The sequence below is a fragment of the Otolemur garnettii genome, unplaced genomic scaffold (genome assembly GCF_000181295.1).
Source record: "Otolemur garnettii isolate 467f Iridium unplaced genomic scaffold, OtoGar3 scaffold00196, whole genome shotgun sequence".
Classification (NCBI taxonomy): domain Eukaryota; kingdom Metazoa; phylum Chordata; class Mammalia; order Primates; family Galagidae; genus Otolemur; species Otolemur garnettii.
In genome coordinates this window covers 1,103,017-1,113,800 of record NW_003852591.1, presented here as the reverse complement: position 1 = coordinate 1,113,800, position 10,784 = coordinate 1,103,017, and the positions used below count along the sequence as shown (strand labels likewise).

Genomic DNA, 10,784 nt, shown 5'->3' with positions numbered 1-10,784 from the left:
CTCCTGCCTCAGCCTCCCAAGTAGCTGGGACCACAGGTGCCTGCCACAACACCCGGCTATTTTTTGGTTGCAGCCATCATTGTTGTTTGGCGGGCAGGCTGAATTTGAACCCACCAGCTCAGGTGTATGTGGCTGGCGCCTTAGCCACTTGAGCCACAGGCACCAAGCTGATTAATATTTTTTAAACAAATAATATTTGCATTCTTCAACCATTTCAATGCTAAAATCTAAATTTGATGCTCAAAACTGAAACATTTATATCAGTGAATCACAATTTGAACATTTTCCAATAATGTTATAATATATTCTAAAAATCAGCAATATTTGCCTAATATAATTTATTTATTTTAAAAGACAGAATCATACTATGCCACCCAGGCTGGCTTCAAATTCCCAGCCTTAAGTGATCCTCCCACCTCAGCCTCCTCAGCAGCTGGAACTCCAGGCACACGCAGCCGCCGCAGCCCCTGCCTTAACATAATGCAAATCAGTCTCTCCACGGAAGGGACAGCAACTGCAATGGTGAAATCCAGCAAGCTGCTGTTGTGGAACTGAAGAATCTTCAAAGACAGAGCTGTGTGTTCTTGCTAACATTAACAGATGCTGAGACACATTCTTTTAAAAATCATTTGCTTCCAGGGGTGGAGTTTCCCAAACAACTCCAGACCAACATCTAAACGGACACAGCTTTCCGAACTGAGTGATACCACAAAATGCAGACTTCCTGTAAAACAACAGCTACACTCTTTAGTTGGTAGAGTGGGCAGAGGACAAAGCTCTCATCATCCCTCTGTTTATACCACGATGGCTTCAGGGCAAGAAACTGCAGGGATAGTTACTGGCCAACTGGCTGAAGTGCATCACTGCTCATGGAGAATGCTGCTGTTAAGCACAGAGACTGAAAAGAAGCCCAGAGGAACTTAAGAGGGCTGTGGCATACACTGAGTTATTCTGAGCATCAGAGGAGGAAAACAGCAAACAAACGCTCAGAAACTATTAAAATAGCACAAAGGACAAATACTTTCAGATCCAGAAAGATGTCTGTTGCTTACAGGAACCTCTGCAGTGTAATGATTTGAAAACCAGACACTGCCAAGTTACGGTATTGAAGGATGAAAGAATGCTGGTGGGATAATCAGGTCTAAATTAGCAAAATTCCACAGCTTTGCAAAAGAGTGTTGTTAAGTTACAGGAAGCTGCTCTGGGGCTAGGGGTAGGATGCAGCGAGAAGAGGCCCACCCGTTAGAACACGGCCAGGGACAGATGCAGGAGGGGCCAGGTATAGTGGCTCAGGCCTGTAATTCCTGTATTTGGGGAGGCTGACCTGGGAGGATCACTTAAACTCAGGAGACTTTGAATCTACAAAACATAAAAAAATTAGCAGAGAATGGTCCTATAGTCCCAGCTACTCAGGAGTCTGAGGAAGGAGGATTGCTTGAGCTCAGGAGTCTGAGGTTACAGTGAGTTGTAATGAGGTCACTGTACTCTAGCCAGAGTGATGAAGTGAGACCCAGTCTCAAAAACAAAAAAACGGAAAAAGAAAAAAAATTCCAGGGGACCGTGACATTCTGTTATCCCTTGATGATTACACGCAGCCTTCAGTGACTCCACTTTCCTCATTTCTATCAGCAGGGCAGAAGGCATCGCTTTCAAACGTGTGTTATTTTCCTACTCTTTCTATATAGCAGTTCACTTTATATAATCACTCCTCTTAAAAAGCAGAACAAAATTCGTGCTCACATAGAAGAACAAGCCCTACACGAGAAAACCTCTGCCTAAAAACCAACAGAAACAGGAGATAATCACAAGAGGCTGCGCCCGGCTTCTCCTTCAAAGGGCTCTTTTATTCTATGATAAAATGGTCACAACCAGGAGGAACAGGCACTTGCAGTTCAGATGTTACCAAGTTTAACACGTAACTATGTATGGACATTTAGGAATTTCTGGCCGCTATCACCTCCAACCAGTCCCTTCTTCATCCCTGGTACGGGAGTTTCCCTCCTTTCTTCACCATGTGCCCTGTGTTCCCTGAGAATACATTATTAGCCAATGTCCATAACGGCCACTTCTGGGTGGTAAAATCATAGATGGTTTTCATTTTTGTCTTTATGTTTATCTGCATTTCCTACATTTTTTCACAAGTACGTATTATTTTTGTAACAGTCATTTTTTAAATTTGCTGAGAACAGAGTGTTAAATGAGATTTTCTCGATGCTCTGAACAAACGCAAATGAATGGATGTTATTCCGAATGATCATCAAAATACAATTAAAGAAAAATTATAGTAACAACGAATGCTGGCCCTTGGCCTAGATCTTTGTAACCCAAAGACTCCATACATGTGCACAGTCGCTGGATGAATGAATACTGGTTTCTTCATCTTTAGATTGAGGCCACTGTGTAACAATACAATGGGGATATCATCACATTTTAGGGATGGAGCCAGATATTCAGACAGAAATAGAGACAGATGGTCTCTTTGCAGACACTCTGTTCAGTAGAGCTTTCCAGATTACATAGGGGCCCTAACTCCATAGACCAGACTAATTCTATTTAATTGGTTTGAGAAGGAAACTTTAAAAAAAAAAAAAAAATGAGGGTGGGACGCTTTCATCCGGGATTAGCATTCATTCAGAAAATTGAGAAGGCATCTGTTACTGGAGGGGATAAGACAAAATCAAACATGAAACTCCTTTAGACATTTTTCCATTTTCCATCCATTAAGAACTCTGGAATTCTTGACTAAAGTCTTATAGCACTGCCGCTAACAGATACTCACTGCAATGAAAAAATAATTTACCCAAAGTAATCTAGAAGCTAAAAAGTATCATTAAATCCCCATTAAAGGTGTACTTATCACACCCCTGTTTAGGTGTTGGCTAATAATCAATTATTGGCCCAACATGTAACGCAAGGGTAACAAGGTTGGCCTATTTGGTTTTGGTACTGAAGCACGGTCCGTGGCTCCCGACTGCAAGAAGAGATTAAGCCAAAGGCTAACTGGGTACTAATCCAGTCCTTTTTTAATGAATTGTACTCATTATAAATAAACATAGCCTAAATCCCTAACATGAAGGTCTTCGTGATTTATATTAGGGAACAGATCAGAACTACCCACTTAACAGGGAATTATAAAAAAGGGTATCCACAGACAAAATATTCTACTGATCAGTTTCGTAGAAACTCACTCTCCAATCTTTCCGTTTAAGTCAGCAGATGTGCCAACAATAATTTTATAATTTGAGCATCTGATTTTCAACAAGTCCACCATGAAAGTGGCACAGCCTAACCTGCAGCAGTGCCCCAGACTAATAAAAACAGGCAAGTCACACGTGTGTGCATATGCGCCCGCAGACACAGAGCAGCAGCTGTGCCTACGAAACACAAAATTACAGCGAGCTGTGGTTTCCTTCAACTCACTGCCAAAAGCCGCGCTCCTCTGAGATGCCCACTCACTTCTACCCCAACATGAAAGTCAAGATCTATCCACGTATTAAAAGTCAAGTCCTGATGCAAGTTGAAAATCTGGTCTTTTTGCTACTGAATAACTCTGCTGGTCCTTTTCTCACCGTATCATGACATCAGAGAAAATAAAATGCTAATTAAAAGTTACTCTATCTAGGGAAAGTATTTTATACCCCTAAGTATTTTAACCCTACCTTTAGTCACCCCTTATAAAAGTATTTTGAAGTTTTAACATAAAATAAATTGAAACAAAGTAAAAAGACTTTTGAATTTTTTAATAAACTAAAACAGTCAACTGATTATTACTGTAACACTGTTTTTCCCCCTCAACTCCACGCCCCTCCCCGTCACAATACAGACCAGGCACAGGGCCGGACGGGGCCGGGCAGAGGTGTCGGGCCCGGGTTTGCTCTGCCTCCTGTTCTAGAGTTAGTGGGGGAGGACAGCCTGTGCTAAGCAGGAGGAAGGCAGCTGACTCCTGAGCAAACATATGAAAATGACTCCGACCGATTCATTACCAAATACCTAATAGGCCTCAATCAATCTGCTGACCCATCATTTTGAGAAAAGGAAGAAAAGGATATCAAATCTCCATTTCAAATATGAGAGAAATTGGCTTGTGAGACTAGTTAGAAGGGAGCAAAATAGACACAATAGAAGCTTCCAGGATTTTCCCCGGCCTCAGTTGTGCTGTGGGGAGTTAAGCAGAGGCTCTAGGCAGCAACCCCACCGTGTCCCTTCCTGAAAGGACTGGGTGGGACAAAGGGCCGGACGGTCTTCCTGCCTTCCCCATGAAGCAAAGGGCGTGAAGCACGGAGGGCTCTTCTAAGACCCATGAAATCAGAACTGCTCACAAATGTCAAATCTTCCCGTGTTTTTCATTCTATAAGGAAGAAACTTACTTTCACAAAAGTGTATTTAACCTCTATAATACTTTCAAAGAACAAATCTCCTTGTCTCATTCCCTCAATCACAGAAAAAAGAGTAGACAACATTTAGTAGCATTCCAGATAATTTGTGCCAATTTAGATGATTCATGCACTGCTCTCCCAGACTAAATGGTCTATGGCCAGTGCTTTCAAGTCAACAAGGGTGCAGAGAGCAAGACCTAATTACAGATCTGAGTCACTGTCTAGAAGCTCCCTCAGCCCAGAGAGCCGCCCCCCACAAAGGCAGCATTTCATGGGGAGTTATAAAAATAACCCAAGGCCACAAGTCCTTTTATATATTAAAAAAAAAATTAATAAGAAGATACCATCCCACAAGATGTGCAAAAAAAGAGTATTAGTTCACAGAATTGATTTTTCAAAAACGTAAAATTCAATTTCCACAAGCAAGGTTACTGTTTTCCTTCCCATAACATGGATATAATACCTATGAATTAAGGGGGAAAAATCTTTTAAGTTTACCTTTTTTTCTAAATGTTAAACATTTAAGCAAAAATGATACTATGAAAAAAAACACAAAAAACCTCTTCATTGTCACAAATCTTGCCCTGACACTTTATCAGTAATTAAGTTTCCAAGTTGAAAAGATTAATGATTTCTGAATAGAATTTACTGTTCAGTTTCATGAAGGCAACATTCAAACAAGAACACAGGGTAATATGAATCCTCCAACAATGAAAGAATGAGTTTACTGAATGCAAAAGTTAAACGACTTAAGGTACATTTCAGATAAGAGGAAGACAGTTCATTCCTTCAATCCCAGTACTTTGGGAGTCCAAGGTGGGAGGATCACTTGAGGCCAGGAGTTGGAGACCAACCTGAGAAACATTACTGAGACCCCACCTCTACAAAAAAAAATACAAAAATTATCCAGGCATGGTGGTGAGCACCTGTGGTCTCAGCTACTCAGGAGGCAGGAAGATGGCTTGAGCCCAGGAGTTCGGGGTTGCTGTGAGCTACGATGATCTCATTACACTTTAACCTGGGTAACACAGTAAGACCCTGTCTTCCAAAAATAAAAAGAATATATAAAATGGTTTCTCAGACCCATCTGGGGGTCATAAAGGAAATAAGGATATAGCAAAGCCTTCTGAGGAGGCTCCAAAGTGACCAGGAATAAAGACCTACTTCCAGGTCTGACCTCAGAGTCAGCTCATGGGAGCCAATGTCTCTTCTACAACCACCACCACCAGTCCAAGTACCAAAGTGTCAAACAGACAATCTGTTGTGCTTTTGCTACAATGCATGGTTTTTGTGTGCTTTTTAGTGCTTTTTAACTTCAGGTAAGTGTAGATGCATTTTCTTGTTTAAAATCACTAGGGAGCTGAAAATAAATTCCCTGAAAGAGACTATAAATTTGTTCTTGGACACTTGTCAAACAATCTTTTATTAGGCAGGCATCCTAGTGATCTGTAATAGAATGTGTTAGATTTTTAAATGGTTGATGAGTTTGAGTCCACATGCCACCAGCTTTTCATCTTATCCTCTCTTAATAAGCACTTTCCTCTGGTACTTGGTCTGCCGTTGAGTTTACTTTCTGAACCTGCTTCTGCGCTCCTGTGCAGGTTTACAATGTAAAGGATTCTTTCAGATCAACTGTGCCATCAACAAGCTTTTCAGAGTAGGTTACTTGCTATTGCATTTAAATGACTTCAGCCATCCAGGGGTCAGAATGCTCAGAATGCGTGCTTTGGGCTAACTTAAGGTAAGCCTATGGGTGTGGATGCGGAAAGAAAGAACACTTATAAAACTGTTAGTGGGGACTGCAAATTAGCATAATCCTTATACAGTCTGGATTTTCCTCAAAGAACTAAACGTATACCTACCATTTGATCTAGCAATCCCATATTGGGTATCTACCCACAAGAAAAGATTTTTCATCACAAAGACACCTGCACTCAAATGTTTATTGCAGCACAATTCATAATTGCAAAGATGTAGAATCAACCAAGTGCCAATTAATTCATGAGTGGATAATAAAACGTGGTTCATGTATGACAAAGAGTACCACTCAGCCATAAGAATGGATGAATTAATGCCTTGTGCAACAATTTGGATGAAACTGGAGACCACTATTCTAAGTGAAGTATCTCAAGAAGGGAGAAACAAACACCACACTTACTACTAAACTAGAATCAAGCAATGAGCACACAGGTGCACAGATTAGTAAAACTCGGTGGAAAGCAACCAGGGGGACGGGGAAAAGAGGAGAGGTAAAAACCTTCCTCCTGGGCACAATGAACACTATTTGGGTGGTGGGCACACTCTTGCCAGAACTCACGCATTCTAAAAGCAGTCCATATACCCCAAAACATGGTACCCCTTAATATCTTGAAATTTTAAAAAAAGGCAAGGCTACACATTTTTCTGTATTATGACAATTAGCCATCATTCCTACAAAGTCTACTTCTGTGCTTTCTAAAGTTAAAAAGCATACAAAAGTCACACACGTACACGTAGTAAAAGCACACCAAATGCATGTTCACACACACATAACTAAGATAATGTTCCTCTGGTTTTTGAGACAGACAAAAATCAAATTTAAAATCTGAGCGGATAGAAACCAACAAAGCCCTCCCAGCAACATGGACAAGCCGCGCAAGGGGAATCGGAAAGGATGGTGTGACTATTTTTCTTGGAAGTGAAATAATGCACCATAACACAGTCTACGTCTAAATTTTCAGTGACCTACATAATAAAGACCCATGAACCAGGATGGTGGTTCCCTGAGGGCAGGGAAAGGGAAGTCCATTAGGGAGGAGGACCCTATAGAACTGGTAAACTTCCCATTCTCCTGGTACGTTGGAGCAAGAGGTACCTAAGGATGTCTGTCATGTTATGCCTTACACACTTTTTTATTTGAAACATTCCTATTAAATTTTTCAAAAATAAAAACAAATAAGGAATCAGAAGTGTAGGTACCAACTATTCTACGAAAACACGCAGAACAAATCCCCACTCCCAAAAACACCTACAAGGGAGTGGTTTTATGCCAGTAGCCAAAGACCCTTCCCAGCATTCACAGCCCCAACTGGCTGATTAAAAGCAAAACCTACTGGAGGGGAAAAGGGAGAATCTGAAAGTGATACATTTCATTCTCATGCCTGTGAATCCTAAATCACTACCCGCTAACTACTGAGAGTGAAGGGTATGCCAGTCGGCACCAACATGCTCTGCCAGTTTAATTTAATGGTATTATTTTGCCTCACTTTGCAATTACTCCCACATTCCCCAGGGAGAAACTAATGGATTACTAAAAATAAAGTGGAGATTAAGTGAATCACTTGGGATGTTTTGGCTCCCATCTCAAACTGGCTTAAACAAAAAGGAAATATATTGGCTCAAACACTTGGACATCAGAGAAGGGGCAACTTCAGGGCCAGTTTCCCTGGGATTCTGGACTCTGTCCTCCACCCATGGTGGCTCCTTGCTTGGTCTGGAAGCCAGAACAGTGCACAGTGCAGCCACGCCAGACCTCACACCAGCACACAAAATATCCAGAAAAGAAGAGGCTGTATCTTCCTGCAGCTCCGTGCTAAGTGTTAGAAGACTCTTGCCAGAGCTCCAGGCAAGCAAACCTACGCTGGAGTCACACTGGGTAGGACAGGACTACAGGACTGACCCTGAAACCAACCGCAGGCCAGTAACACTCAACATGGCCGATGTAGCCAGAGTTCAAAAGTCAGTTATGGACAAGGCAGGAGACAGGGACAGAACCGCTCCTCATTAGGGCCCAGGAGCTGAAGCAGTTCCTCAACTCTGTATCCTACGGAATAGATGAGATGCAAGAGAAGGGTCCAACTTTGACATCCACTGTCTCTACAAGGAGCAGCCTTAGCAACAGCAGGTGTTACAGAACACGAAATAAAACACAGTGGTGACACATGTGCATATAAAGCTAGAGACTCAAAATACAGGCGAACAGAGGAGTCGATCTCTTTGATAAACGTAGATGTCAAAAAATTCTGTTCCTTTATTTTCATGTGTCCATTTTGAAACTTAAACACAGAAATTCCACACTTTAGAAAGCAGGTAAGTCATGTGTAGTATGGGATAGTTCTTACCATATTCTTGTGCCATGGCTACATAAACTCAGACAACAGCATCCACACTAATAATGTATCGCCTGAAATAAAGAAAAACATTGTTAAAGTATGTGAGAAATTTCACTAAAATACTGTAGCTACGTAACTCCCACAAATGTCTTACCTTTATTCTTGAAAAGGCAAATCAGCCTCTGTAAGGTAAGCAGCTGCACTTAAATAACACATTACAGAAAATGTCTTCAGCATTAGAGTATCTCTATCTGTTTTTTGTTTTAGAGACAGGATCTCTCTATGCCCAGTCTGGTCGCAAACTCTTGAGCTCAAAAGACTCTCTTGCTTTAAGCCTCCTGAGTAACTGACTCCAGGCACGCACCACCACCATGTTCACCCAAAGGTTTTAAAAAATCACCTGCCTCTATTGTAGATATGATCCATCGGAAAATAAAACACATTCAGGTACCAGAGGATGATAGAAAATCCCAACAAAGCATTTTTAATCACATAACATTGTCCTGGAATGCTATTTATAAAACTGAAACCAAAAAAAAAAAAAAGGGAAAAACAGATTAAATGTATCTCAAAAATCACAACAAACAACTAACCTATTCAATCCAGTGCTACTTGAAGCTAGAGAAATCAGCTTCAATTTCTAATTTGCTAAACTCAGGGATCTGAGGAGATAGTTTTAAGTAGAAAAAAAAAAAGTATGTAACTGATTCAAATATGTGACACGGTATCATCAGTGACTCAAAAGACCCTGAGATTACTTTTAATATTAAAAAGTGAAAGATAAGAACTCTGTCCCAGTCTAGACTCCAGGATGAATAACAATATAATGAATCATATTCTCAATCAGAAGGGACTGAAACATAAAAATCTCACTCAGCTTCAAGAGATAGGGAGGTTTCCAGGTGGAGGTATAAGGCTGAGGAAAACCATGCACACGTCTACAAAGTCTGTCTAACTGCACTTTCCTTTGCATCAGTGAGATTTACCCACACTAACTGTGATTACCAAAAATTAAAAAAAAATTTTTTTTGAAACACAGTTTTACTATGTCACCCTCGGTAGAGTGCTGTGGCATCACAGCTCACAGCAATCTCAAACTCATGGGCTTAAGCAATTCTCTTGCCTCAGCCGCCTAAGTAGCTGGGACTACAGACACCTGCCACAATGCCCAGCTATTTTTTTTTTTGGTGTTGTTTTAGTTGTCATTGTTGTTTTTAGCAGGCCCAGGCCAGGTTCGAAACCACCAGGCCGGGTGTATATGGCTGGCCCCCTAACTGCTGATCTATAGGTGCAGAGCCAAAAATTACAATTTTAAAACCATTAAAATAAAAGTAAAAGTCTCAAAATAGAGAATTTATAATACATATATCCACCAAAAGACTCCTTCAGACTATATATAAAAATGCCTTTCAAAACAGTAAGAAAGGCCAGTAGCAGTGGCTCACACCTATAATCCTGGCACCTAAGGTGGGGGGGATTGCTTGAGGCCAGGAGTTTCAGACCAGCATGGGTAATATAATGAGACTTGGTCTCTACAAAAATAGAAAAATTAGCTGGATGTGGGGATGTGTGCCTATAGCCTCAGGTACTCAAGAAGCTAAGGCTAGAGGATCACTCTGAGCCCAGAGTATAAGGTTGAAGAGGGCAAAGATCAGACCACTCCACTCTAGTCTAGGCAACAGAATGAGACTCTGTCTTAAAACAAAGAAGAAAAAGCCAGGCATTGCGGCAGGTGCCTGTAGCCCCAACTACTTGGAAGGCTGAGGCAAGAGAATTGCCTAAGCCCAAGAGCTGGAGCTTGCTGTGAGCTGTGACACCACGGTACTCTACGAAGGGCACCAAAGTAAGACTCTGTCTCTAAAAAAATAAAAAGGAAGAAGTATGGGTTTGGCTGTGTTGCAATAAAACTTTATTTGCAAATGGTCAAGATGCAAGGTGTGTGGTTCCACCTGCTCCACAACAAGGAACATAAATGGGCCATAACTAAGACAAGAGCACTGACGACTCTCACAAACATAATGCTGAGACAAAGCCAGGATACTCTGTAGGATTCCATTCATAAAGTTCAGAAGTAAAACCATGTAAGTCAGAATGGTAGTTACCCTGGAATGGTGCTGGGAGGAGGCAGAGACAGAGGAGAAGGGAGAATGTGGGTGGGCTCATAATACCGGATTCCCTGAGTTGGGGAGTTTCATGGTTATGTTCAATTTGAGAAAACTCATTAAGGTGTATACTTCTGATGCACTTATTTTCATGTTTATTAAAAAAATCTTTTTACTAATTTTTATAAATAAAGAGAGACGGGGAGAAGCAGGGC

At 41.2% G+C, this 10,784-nt stretch overlaps 1 protein-coding gene across 10 annotated transcripts in view; it reads right to left on the bottom strand.

Annotated features, from left to right (window-relative positions):
- Nucleotides 1–10,784, bottom strand: part of SIPA1L1 (signal induced proliferation associated 1 like 1) — a 385,188-nt gene that overhangs the window by 204,450 nt on the left and 169,954 nt on the right. For all 10 annotated transcript variants that reach the window (XM_023507644.1, XM_012812217.2, XM_023507649.1 and 7 more), the window contains one exon: nt 8,477–8,538. The gene's annotated coding sequence lies outside the window, so the exon portion shown is untranslated. The remainder of the gene's footprint in view (nt 1–8,476; nt 8,539–10,784) is intronic.